The following is a 13,759-nucleotide window of genomic DNA, read 5'->3' on the forward strand; positions in this document are numbered from 1 at the left end:
ACACCCTGTAGGAGAAACTGAAAAATTTACGGTACGTAATGGACAGAGACAAGGGGATGCCATTTCATCTATTCTGTTTAACGTCGTCGTAGAGAAGGCCGACAGGGAATTCAGTAAAACTAATGCACAAGGGTCCCAACTGCAAAGCGTGAATATTAGTAGAATTGCGTATGCAGATTCTGTGGCTTTAGTAAGTAGTTCCAAAACAGAACTAATGGGAATAATTCAAAAATAATACAAAATCTCTGATAAAACAGGATGAACGGTTATTGAAGAAAAGACAGAATACCTGGTCACAAGTAAGAAAATCAGAAGTTACGCACCTTTAGCAATAGATGTATTCACTTTTAAAAAGTGCCCGATTCAAATACTTAGGGAGAATTCTTTCCAACAATAGAATGGACATAGAAATAGATGTCCGGCCAATAGCATTCTAAAGGAAAGATCACTTACTATTAACTTCAGAATTCGCTTGTTTCAGTCGACTATTACACTGGTAACATCATACGGATGTGAACCATTGACACTTAAAGAGAAGCTGTTCATAAACAGAAGAAATATACTAAGGGAAATTTATGGACCAGTATATGATGAAAATAACATGATACTAAGGATGAGAAAGAAAATGGAGAGTGTACAAATGCCACAACATCGTCGGAAAGTTAAAGAAGGAAACGTTGAACTGGGCAGGCCGTATAGCAAGAATGATGGATAAGAGACTACCTAGAATAACATTATGCAATACATTAGATGGAACGAGGGGAAGAGAAAGACTCAGAATTAGGTTGCTAGTTGGCATCCGGGAGGACACGGTTCGGAGGAACTTCAGCGCCAAATAGTCAAGCAGTGCACACGACAGATATAAATGGAAAATTCTCTTAGAGCAGGTATATGGTCGATACACTTGCCGTATGTAAAGTAAAGTAATTGCCAGTATGGACCTTGTGAAGAAAACGGTTCCTGGAGATTTACTATGACCGTGAATTTGTAATCAGAAAATGTTTAAAGAAAAACTGTATGAAGTAAATTAATATTGTATAAACCCCAAGAACTCGTTTTACTTCCGGAAACTTCAAAAGCAAACCTCTATATGAGAAGTTTCCCATTCCTGTTAAAATTCAGATAATACAATCCTTTGTAGTGGAAAACAGTAAAACACTCTGAAGCTAATGTAATAAATAAAGACACAGTATACTGTAATTTTGCTTACCAGTAACAGTTAAACCCAGATAAATTTGCATCTAAACATGAATGAATGGAAATATGACGTTAAGTGGCATCTAAACAAAAATCACGTACTTTGACCGATATTAGATTCAAAGTTCCCTCTAATACGTTAAATTGAACAATGGCGAATAAGCTACTTCTTTGTAATTGGTCGGTGTAAATAACTTCAATGGCGGATGCCTCACCTTACATGTCTGGCCACGTTTCACAGTACAACACATAAATTCTCCTGTCTAAACTACTGTATATACACTGCATGGGGGCTTAATTTTAAAAAAATACATTAAAAGTAATTTTAGTAGCTGTGTGTACGGTTACGAAGTCTCGTAACCGGTTGGCCCTGACTAGTATTAGTACGCAATCTGACTGCATAAAATAACAATAAAGAATGAAAGGAAATTTCCGTTAACACAATTGATTAATTAAGTCCCCTGCAACTATAGAAGCTACGAAACAACAAAGCACAAGTGTAACTGTTCTGTGTGTGGTAGTGTGGTTCAACGTACATGTATCTGGCACGGTTCTTCCTCAATACGACAAGAAATTTTAAACACCATTTACAATGAACTAATTGAAAAATCACAAATACTATAATTGCACACCGAAACCAGAATTACAAGTTAATACATGAACACGAGCCAGATGCTTTGTTGACTGAACCTGTGACCAAGAGGCATTATTATTAAGGAGATTTGAAATAAGAAAATTTTTGTGTTACCTCCATATATATTGACGAAAAATACACTGAGATCATTGCAACATCTTCCATATATACATTACACCAACCGAACAGCATCTACTCTCTCGCCCATCAGAACAATAACTGCACACGACATGGTCTCAACTAGTACTGCTCTCGACATCCTCTCAACAAGCACTGCCCACGGCAACCTCTGAACTACAACTGCCCCCGACATTCTCTGAACAAATACTGCGCCAGTGGAGGCGGCGGAATAATACTCTTTGGCGCAATCTCTGGCGCTGTGACTCAGTGTAGCCACCTTTCAGCACATCGAAGCATACCCTTCCAAAAGACACATAAAACGCATGCAATGACTAGTACAAATACACTGAAAAGCAAAAACTAATATATGACGGCAATAACTACTGTTAGTGGTGGGGTCAACAATCACTGACGGTGAACAGTCCTTACAATACACTACTACACTTTTATTTACAGAGAGAAACGTTAAGAGATAGTCTATTACAGAGCAGAAAGAAACTAAATTGGTTACAATTGTGAGTTTCGTCGGCCGGTGTGGCCGTGCGGTTCTAGGCGCGTCAGTCTGGAGCCGCGTGACAGCTACGGTCGCAGGATCGAATCCTGCCTCGGGCATGGATGTGTGTGATGTCCTTAGGTTAGTTAGGTTTAAGTAGTTCTAAGTTCTAGGGGACTGATGACCACAGATGTTAAGTCCCATAGTGCTCAGAGCCATGTGAACCATTTTCGTTCCTCGAAGAGAGGAATGGTTCTGAGTCTTATCTGTTCTGGGTTGGCATGATGTGGCAACGGCTGTAGAAGCAGTTTGAAGTTGCTGATATGAATCCTGTAAGTTCATCCAGACGTGCCCCTGGCATTAATATATCCTCTTTTCCCTACATCCTGTTTCGGCTGGCGGTGGTAATAAGTGGCGTAGCATCATTCGTCGTAGGGTAGCAACACAGTTCACAGTTTCCACATTGGCTGTTAGTGTTTTAGCATAGTCATATATAGTAGTCAAGAAAATGATCAATATTAAATTCACAGTTTATGTAATGCAGCTCAATTCTAAACCGACGACAATATTGTCTGCTCACGAGTGCATTGTCACAACCACAAGCAGCATTCTGCAAAAACCAACAGCGTTTGCGTAATACAACGGCCGTTTAGAATATCCATCATAAAGTCAAATTTCAAACCTGTCAAACACAAGAAAGTCCGGTATTAATATGCCGTTAAAGGCACACCATTACTACACACAGTACTTACTTTCGTACCGCCACGCTCATGCGCCATACGCGACTGACTGATACACTCCGTTCGACCCGAAAAATATCGATACCTCTCTCGCTCCACAGTTCTTACAAAACTTCTGCCTATTGCGTTCTGTTTCACACAATACATTTAATAAAACTGTTTGAAAGATCATCAGAAAAAAATTCAACTCTTTACGTAAGGAACTCGTAGAGAAAATAGCATAGTAAACATAGTCACATACTCTTCATGTTCTACACTATATAATCAAATGAAAAAATATGCTATTTGATCAGAAATACCTGTACGAAGTACAAGGTAGTAGAAGAAAGGAAAAAACTTATGTATCTTTATTAGTTATGGCATCGCAACCTCTAGCAACACAAGAGGTTCTTTGTCGTCTGGGTACGACCCCTTAATCTGGGTACGACCCCTTAACATATGTATGTATCAGACTACCCGGTGTAAACTGTTGATGAAGGGCAATCAGGTTTCAATCGAGATGGTGGCATTAAGAAACTGCGAGTTTCGATGAGCATCATCATATCCTGGCTAAGTGTCGTGAATTGCAGATATCTCGTTATTTATAGCAGCGCTGCGCCCCTCCATCTGTCTGCGAGTGGATTTGGCAAGCGTGGGGGTGGTTCAGGGTGGGGTCGGAGGCTGCGCCCGAATCTCTGTATGGATATTTTGAATGTGTGTCCCGAGCTGGTCAGTGCTGACTGATCTCTTGTCGTCTTGCTCTTAACGTGGGGTTCCATGTCGAATGTAGTTCGTAATCATTGCCCCTGTTAAGGTTCTCGTACATCCATATTTCTATTGATTCCTTAATAATGCTCTCCCAATGGCCCGTCGATCCGAATAGAATCTTCGTGTTCACAAACTCAAATGAGTGATCTTCGTTTATGCTGTGCTTTGCCACTGCTGATTTCTCTGTGTGTCTCAGTTGTACAAATCTGATATGCTCATCGCAGCGTTTTGAGACTCGATTCTGCTATCTTTATCACCAATGTATTGGTTTTGAGACTGAGTACTGGAACAAATGACTACACTTCGATCGATTGACGTAGTTCTAGCTTGTGTTAGCGAGGTTTTGTTCTCGGACAGATAATGAGAAGCCACCGCCAGAAAACTGTTTCATTATATCACAAAAAGTGCCATGTTCATAGTCAGGCACGTTTCACTGTGAAACCGGCAAATGTGCTGCATGAAGCTTTCGTTCCTGTTCTGATAACTGTTTTATCGACACAACAACGTCCCACGTACAGAATAGAGCCAATTTAAAAAAAAGCAGCAAACACGCTCTGCAGTCACTTGGAAGGAACAGAAAAGTATCAATGCAAGTCCTTCCAGGTGTTGTTTCTATGAAACTCCTTGTCATCTGTGAGTAATGAAGTCCGCGGAAGCACAGACTATACACATAGCGCATGAGTGGATGTAGACTAGACTGAAGGAGGACTACCTAACGGCTGCGTAATATTACGCGTAGAGGCAAATCACCGGATTTTCCCATGCATTCCACTGTTGGTCGTGCCCACTACAACTGAACTATTCCCCCTTTCGTCTGTTTGCTACTTCAGTGGCCAGTTTATCAGAGCATACACATATCGCTGACTAAATGTCCTCCTCAATTATTATGCTTTGCTGTTATATTCCACCCCCTCTGATCGGTCAACTGCTTTAATAGCAGTAACGAACCGCTGCCTAAATATCGTATTTATTTATTGCGCTTTGCAGTTGTACAGTAGCTGGAATGTATTGTTATAATTTGCTTTCCCTGTTGCACAATTTTGAATGTTGTAGGTAACGAGTAAGTAAAATAAACTGAGGAAGGGCAGATTACAATTGAAGGAGAGGGCAAAAAATCGGCGTAAATAATGGTAATCGGTCCGTGGTTAGTAATGCGATGTGTCACTGTGAAAAGATAATTCAGAATTTCAATGCCAGTAAGGGCTATGCAGAAAAATTACTCTTCAAAATAATATCGGACTTCGTAATGAAAATCTAAAATTGAAGGCAGGTTCTAGCACTAATCTTGCGATATGCAATTAAACCTGCTCCAATAGCGACTGATCAGTGGAATCACCGTTAGAAGAGGTGCCTTGCCCATTAAAAGGGATCCGGAATGGCAGGACCTCCCCTTTCACCACATAACGTGTATTCTGCTCACAACTGCTCTATCAGTGTGACTTTTCCTTATATAGAAGGGAGGACTGGGGTTGAATTTCATACAGATAACCAAATACAAGAGTCGTCGGCGCATTAGAAAGGATTAGGGCCTGGCGCAAGGATCGTCTATCTGACTGCATAAAAAAATATCCACCACAATCAGACAAAAACTGCTAATTGAATTTACAATTAATTTTACCTTCTTAAGAGGAGCATTTTCAACAGGGGGCTTTGCAACGCTAGTATTGCATTGATATCTCTATAAATGGGGTAAACAATTTTCATTGAAAGCCGGATTAAAGGCACAACAATTTATTACAAATCGAAATTACACTTGTACAAGCGAAGTATAACTATTGAGTATACATATTTTGTTACATATGGATGCTAATACAATATAGGGGGGCATAAGGGGATATGGCCTAAATTCAGCAGTCGTCCACAATACTAACATTCGAAATGGACAAGGAAAGGTGGGAGCTGATCATCCAGAAAAGAGTTCACGCTAATAATTAGTGAAAGGTAAGAGACGGGATCCAATAGCTAATATGTAAATATATTGAAAAGGCAAACTACGAACTACTTGTGGGTGCACGTTATTAAAGCGTCCTGCCGTCAGTAAACTAATAAAATTCATAAAACTCATTCTACAACACCTTGATTTACGAATACGAATAACAAGAAAGGCGGTCCATGCTATTTCTGGTTCAATTTAGATATAGTGTGCAGTACGAATCGCCACGTTTTCACACGTGGGCGACAAAGAAGAGAATACCTAACACATAGAAGGCCGTTATTAAATGTTCACTAATATCACGGAGTATTGGAAAAGAAAAGACATTCGCTGAAGGCAAAGTGGTCACAAAGGGAGTTGAGTTATACCGAACGCGGTGACTGAGAGTCCCATGTATATTTTTCATACTGCAAACGATCAGGCTCTGACGCGAAATCCAAGAGCAGAACTGCAAAAGGAGGAAAAAATAAAAGCAAAGAGGAACAAATCTTCCCGAAATTTAAGATCACCTAACACTTTAATATGTATTTGCGACTCAATACACTTCTGAACCTGGCAAGAGCACGCATGCTTACCAGCTTGCAACCGTCTTCTTCAGGATCTCGCCATCGACTCCCCACGACTGCTAACCGCTTACTGCCATTGCTCCAGCGGTGCCGGTGCTTGTGGAGGTGGGAACTGGCACACTTTACTCCGGCCAATTAGGGGGCACGGATCTGCCGCCGAACTAGCTGCCGTTCAACCAGACATTCCTGACTTTAAAAAATGGAGCAAATGGCTCTCAGCACTATGGGACTTAACTTCTGAGGTCATCAGTCCCCTGGAACTTAGCACTACTTAAACCTAACTAACCTAAGGACATCACACACATCCATGCCCGAGGCAGGAATCGAACCTGCGCCCGTAGCGGTCACCTGGTTCCAGACTGAAGCGCCTAGAACCGCTCGGCCACCCCGGCCGGCATTCCTGACTTGGCGGACTGACTCGTGATTGGCTAGAATTTAGTCAGGGAGTCGTCAGGGAGGCCTGTTTACAGAGCGAAACGTGCAGGACAAACTGAGTTCTAGGTTGGTACTACTACTTAGAAGAATAAGGACTACTTTGGTTTATCGAAGTCGATCAAACTACCGGCCCATGCTTCCAAGCGCAAACGTCAGCACGGGAAAAGGAAAGCCAACATGTCTCGCTGATGGAGACTACTGAATATGAAAATAAAATACCTTGCTCCACTCCTCTCTCCAGTTTCATTATGCTGTCGATGCGGAAAAATCAACAGAATGACAGGCATGCTAATGCCGTATTAGTAATAACAATAATAGTAGTATGACTGCAATGTTGTGAATGGCAAATAAATCAAAGAAGTGCAAGGCAGATGCACGTCTTTCATCATCCTGCCCTCTGAGTGATTTTCGCAGGGACTCAAAATTTTGAAGAATTATGAGGACCGAGAAAATCTATCAGCTCATCCATCTTATGAGGCAATGGGGGCTCATGCACTCAGCCATATGACCTTATTTTCATTTAGTTATTTTGGGTTGTTCCCCTTTTTATAAGCAAAACACAATCAAAAACCCATTAAAAAAACAAAAAATACAAATCACACAAAAATAAAAATATGTATATTATGCCAGACGGGCAGTGCACCAATTACAAAATTTAAGTAAAAATGAAAAATTCCTGAAAATGGCCTGCAATAAATAATCATTGAACAAACATTGTCCCACCTTGACATCATAAGTTACGAACATGAGAAAGGCATGAAACAATCGATACAAAGTAAGAGCTCAGATATTCTCGTAGCTGAAAAGACATCCTTGTGTTATGAGCTTAAGTAGAACCATTAGGAAGAGTAACAATTAAGGAATAGCTTTACAGCATAATCATCATAATCACGGAACTTGTGAGCAAGTGGTGTACTTAGCGAGTCACTGTCAAGTGTACACAAAAAGAAACGAAATTTGAACATCACTCTACGCCTATATTAATCAGTTTGTTGGTTATTAACAGAAGCAAAACATATAGTCAGTTCACATATAGAAAAGAAACATGATACAGCGTCATCCAATTTCATTTACAAAAACTCACAAGTAAACATGAATAGCTGAACATCACGCAGAACGTGAGGGGAAAAGAGATGGTGCACTCTAAACTGAATGGGAATATCACAGGGCATATTTCCAACAAGGGGATGGAATCATTAGGGGGAAACAAATAATTAGCTTAACTAAAAATACAAGACATGAATATACACAAACGACACGTATAATAAAATGAATATTATGACAGAGACAAAACAAAATGCAACCAAACAACGATACAAAATGATAAACTTTTCTTTATATCGGAAGCACACGCATAAAGAAAGAAATGACACTTGTCGCAGAAATGATTCACTCAGTATGGTACTGAGCTCATAACGACGGATCACAGACAACTGAAGCGAAGATTCGGCGATGATGGATAAATTCAATGTACTAGCTCAAACGGAGATTCCGGAAAGTTCGGTTTCGCTGTTGCATTGCCACAGGTGCGCAAACGTTTATCAGTGCAACCTCGACACTGCCCTTGACACATAGTCCTATTCATCCACCTGTCTCTCACCCGCTTTCATAGTCTGTTGCACTGTTCATGATCTGCCTTTTCCGGTAACATATACTGCGTCCATATGAGTAACGTCTTGCCCCTACATTTACATTGGAGCGCTACCATGGCTTAAACATCAGTTCACGGTGTTGCCACAGGGTTCCCTGCACACAATTCACCTCCAAACCAGCTAAGCAGCTGAAATTCCGAGTCCTCATTGATTATAAAGTTATTGAACGTTCGAAAATTGGTTTCTTCTGTCACCATAGACAATAGAAACTTGCAAAAAGGTTCATGAAGTTCAGTCTGCAAGTTCTGACTCATATCGAAAACTAGCGACAGTTACGTGAAAGTCTTAGTCTCCAGCGAACAGCAAGTCATAGCTGGCACAGCAGAAAAAAAAGGCAGTTACAATGTTCGTCCTCTACAGAATGTAAGTTCATTAAAGCTTGGCACTCGCTCATGTATAAGGTACACAACCCATCAGTGCAAAGCGTCCCCAGGTGCGTAACACGATCTCATCGTTGATAAACTTCCATGTGTTTCAAACAGGTTAGAAGAAGTTCAAAAATGACGGGCGATTCTGTCTGAAAAGTGTGATCTTCCCCTAGAATGTAAAGCTCGTTGGAAAATAGCTGACAGTAGCATGCAATGCCGTCATGGTACAACGTCTTGCCGCAGCGCCAGTACTGCTAGAAATCTCAGGGTTGACGACCTCCCGGGGATCCCTGGCGCACGTTGTGCCTCGCAAGGGGCTAGGGTGCGGGCATATGCCCTAGAGGTCTCTGAGTGCGCCCCAGCGAAAGTGGTCAGTTGGCTGCTGCTGGTGGCACGGACGCGGGAAGGCAGGCAGGCAGGCAAGGGGTGGTCAGATGCGCCCATTGCAGCTACGCACCCCAAGGCCGCCGTGGTGCGGGGTTGAGCCGGCGACACAAGAATGCGGCTGACAGTCTCCCCGACTCGAAATAAGATTCGGGAACATGGTACGGGCTAGTGCCGCAGGTCAACCACCGTCCCTTCCGACCCGCAGTGCTTCAGCATGCCAAACACTATCAGTAACTGATAATAAGTGTGGGTTCCAATGCCATCATAATGACAGTAAAGAAAAATACGACTCAGAAACGAAACACATCACTAAAACTGACATAATTACAAAGACCACAGAAAAAAAATAGACTAGGAGCATGTGATACTCTAGCCTTACATTTGCCCAGCTCGCTTGTGTAATTTACATTGAATATAGACTTTTACAAAGTAACCCTCACAATAAATTATGTACAAAAGAAAATTCTCTACTATACCAATAGAGCGTCACATCCTTGCATCTGTCACATGACAGAGGGTCTTAACATCAACCTCCAGCCAAAATTCAGTTCGAGAACACTAATCATTATTCAAAGAAAGTCATTATTTAACACAACTGAGGGCGATTGGATGAGACAAAAGATCACATGGGACCAGGAGAGGGTTTCTGTTAGAGGATCACTATTAACGAAAACTTATCCACCACTAGGTTCCTCAACATGAACAACATGTGCTCCCTGCCGCCGTTGGATAAGCAGCTGCAGCAGCTAGTCGTATACCCCTAGCTTACTTATTTGTTACATAGTTTAATTCTTCATTTCTTTGCGTGTTTTTGGGTACTTGCATTGTTTAATTCATAAATTTCGGGCGTATTATAGTATTTGGGAGTTGTAGCATTGCGCTTTAGTGTTTACTTCGTAGATTCTTACTTAAATTGCGTGTGAGTTTCGTATAGGAGGTGTAATTTCGAGTCTTAGTTACTGTAATTGTAAATTCAGGCAGATTGTAGCGCAGTCGTTAGGCATTTGTACAGGTTAGTTAATACATTCTTTGCGTGTTCCCTTGCGTTATCTAGGCACTGACTCGTGTTTCAGTAACTGTTGTTCAACAACGATTAGAATGGACAGCGACTGTGATTGCTGTGTTCGGATGATGGCTGAGTTGGCATCCCTTCGCTCACAGCTGCAAGCGGCGCTGACTTCGGTCGCGCAGCTTGAGGCTGTTGCCAATGGGCACCACTGTGGGGAGCCGGACTTGGGTATCACGGGGATATCAACCTCGTCCCATCTGTCCCCAGATCGGTCTGCCGCTGTGGTTGCCCCGGTTGCTGCCCGCAGTGGGGCTGAGCCCTCGCCTGTGGTTGATTGGGAGGTCGTTCCAAGGCGTGGCAGGCAGCGAAAGACGTCCCCGGAGGCTGATCAGAAAGCCTCCCCGGTGCTTCTGACAAACAGGTTTCAGGCACTCTCTCTGGCTGAGCCAGATGCAGCTGCCTGCCCTGTTTCAGAGGATGATTCTCAGTCTTCAAGGTCCGGGCAATCACAGAGGGTGGGCTTATTGGTAGTTGGGAGCTCCAATGTTAGGCGCGTAATGGGGCCCCTTAGGGATATCGCGGCTAAGGAGGGGAAGAAATCCAGTGTGCACTCCGTGTGCATTCAGGGTGGAGTCATTCCTGATGTGGAAAGGGTCCTTCCGGATGCCATAAAGAGCACAGGGTGCAGCCAGCTGCAGGTGGTAGCACATGTCGGCACTAATGACGTGTGTCGCTTTGGATCTGAGGAAATTCTCTCTGGATTCCAACGGCTATCTGATTTGGTGAAGGCTGCCGGTCTTGCTTACGAGATGAAGGCAGAGCTCACCATCTGCAGCATCGTTGACAGAACCGACTGCGGACCTTTGGTGCAGAGCCGGGTGGAGGGTCTGAATCAGAGGCTCAGACGGTTTTGCGACCGTGTTGGCTGCAGATTCCTTGACTTGCGCCATGGGGTGGTGGGGTTTCGGGTTCCGTTGAATAGGTCAGGAGTTCACTACAATCAGCTGGCGGCTACACGGGTAGCGGAGGCTGTGTGGCGTGGACTGGGCGGTTTTTTAGGTTAGAAGGCCTCGGGAAAGTACGGGGTGGGCTGCAATCTCAAAGGGTGCATGGCAAATACAGGACGTGCTTGGATCAAGGAACAGTCAGAATTGTCGTTGTAAATTGTTGTAGTTGTGCTGGGAAAGTCCCTGAGCTTCAAGCGCTGATAGAAAACACAGAAGCTGAAATCGTTATAGGTGCAGAAAGCTGGCTAAAGCCTGAAACAAGTTCTGCAGAAATTTTTACGAAGTCTCAGACGGTGTTCAGGAAAGATAGATTAGGCAGAATTTGTGGTGGAGTGTTTGTGTCTGTCAGTAGTGGTTTATCTTGTAGTGAAGTCGAAGTAGATACTCCGTGCGAATTGGTATGGGTGGAGGTTATACTTAACAGCCGAACTAAGTTAATAATTGGCTGCTTCTACCGACCTCCAGACTCCGATGATATAGTTGCAGAACAGTTCAGAGAAAATTTGAGTCTCGTAACAAATAAATACCCCACTCATACGGTTATAGTTGGTGGGGACTTCAACCTTCCCTCGATATGTTGGCAAAAATACTTGTTCAAAACCGGTGGTAGGCAGAAAACATCTTCCGAGATTGTCCTAAATGCTTTCTCCGAAAATTATTTCCAGCAGTTAGTCCACGAACCCACGCGAATTGTAAATGGCTGCGAAAACACACTTGACCTCTTAGCCACAAACAATCCACAGCTGATAGAGAGCATCATAGCTGATACAGGGATTAGTGATCACAAGGTCGTTGTAGGTAGGCTCAATACCGTTTCTTCCAAATCCACAAGAAAGAAACGCAAAAAAATTTATTTCAAAAAGCGGATAAAGTGTCACTAGAAGCATTCCTAAGAGACAATCTCCATTCCTTCCGAACTGACTATGCAATTGAGAGATTGATATCTCATAAATTGGTAACAGATGGAACTGATCCCCCGTGGTACACAAAACAGGCCGAACTCTGTTGCAGAGGCAACGGAAAAAGCATGCGAAGTTCAGAAGAACGCGAAATCCCGAAGATTGGCTAAAATTTACAGACGCGCGAAATTTGGCACGGACTTCAATGCGAGATGCCTTTAATAGGTTCCACAACGAAACATTGTCTCGAAATTTGGTAGAAAATCCGAAAAAATTCTGGTCGTATGTGAAGTACACAAGCGGCAAGACGCAGTCAATACCTTCGCTGTGCAGTGCCGATGGTACTGTTACCGACGACTGTGCCGCTAAAGCGGAGTTATTGAACGCAGTTTTCCGAAATTCCTTCACCAGGGAAGATGAATGGAATATTCCAGAATTTGAAACACGAACAGCTGCTAGTATGAGTTTCTTAGAAGTAGAAACCTTAGGGGTTGCGAAGCAACTCAAATCGCTTGATACGGGCAAGTCTTCAGGTCCAGATTGTATACCGATTAGGTTCCTTTCAGATTACGCTGATACAGTAGCTCCCTACTTAGCACTCATATACAACCGCTCGCTCACCGATAGATCTGTACCTACAGATTGGAAAATTGCGCAGGTCGCACCAGCGTTTAAGAAGGGTAGTAGGAGTAATCCATCTAACTACAGACCTATATCATTGACGTCGGTTTGCAGTAGGGTTTTGGAGCGTATACTGTATTCATACATTATGAATCACCTCGAAGGGAACGATCTATTGATACGTAATCAGCATGGTTTCAGAAAACATCGTTCTTGTGCAACGCAGCTAGCTCTTTATTCGCACGAAGTAATGGCCGCTATCGACAGGGGATCTCAAGTTGATTCCGTATTTCTAAATTTTTGGAAAGCTTTTGACACCGTTCCTCACAAGCGACTTCTAATTAAGCTGCGGGCCTATGGGGTATCGTCTCAGTTGTGCGACTGGATTCGTGATTTCCTGTCAGGAAGGTAGCAGTTCGTAGTAATAGACGGCAAAACATCGAGTAAAACTGAAGTGATATCAGGTGTTCCCCAGGGAAGCGTCCTGCGACCTCTGCTGTTCCTGATCTATATAAATGACCTGGGTGACAATCTGAGCAGTTCTCTTAGGTTGTTCGCAGATGATGCTGTAATTTACCGTATAGTAAGGTCATCCGAAGACCAGTATCAGTTGCAAAGCGATTTAGAAAAGATTGCTGTATGGTGTGGCAGGTGGCAGTTGACGCTAAATAACGAAAAGTGTGAGGTGATCCACATGAGTTCCAAAATAAATCCGTTGGAATTCGATTACTCGATAAATAGTACAATTCTCAAGGCTGTCAATTCAACTAAGTGCCTGGGTGTTAAATTTACGAACAACTTCAGTTGGAAAGACCACATAGATAATATTGTGGGGAAGGCGAGCCAAAGGTTGCGTTTCATTGGCAGGACACTTAGAAGATGCAACAAGTCCACTAAAGAGACAGCTTACACCACACTCGTTTCTTCCTCTGTTAGAATATTGCTGCGCGG

This window comes from Schistocerca americana, chromosome 3, assembly GCF_021461395.2.
Source record: "Schistocerca americana isolate TAMUIC-IGC-003095 chromosome 3, iqSchAmer2.1, whole genome shotgun sequence".
NCBI classification, from domain to species: domain Eukaryota; kingdom Metazoa; phylum Arthropoda; class Insecta; order Orthoptera; family Acrididae; genus Schistocerca; species Schistocerca americana.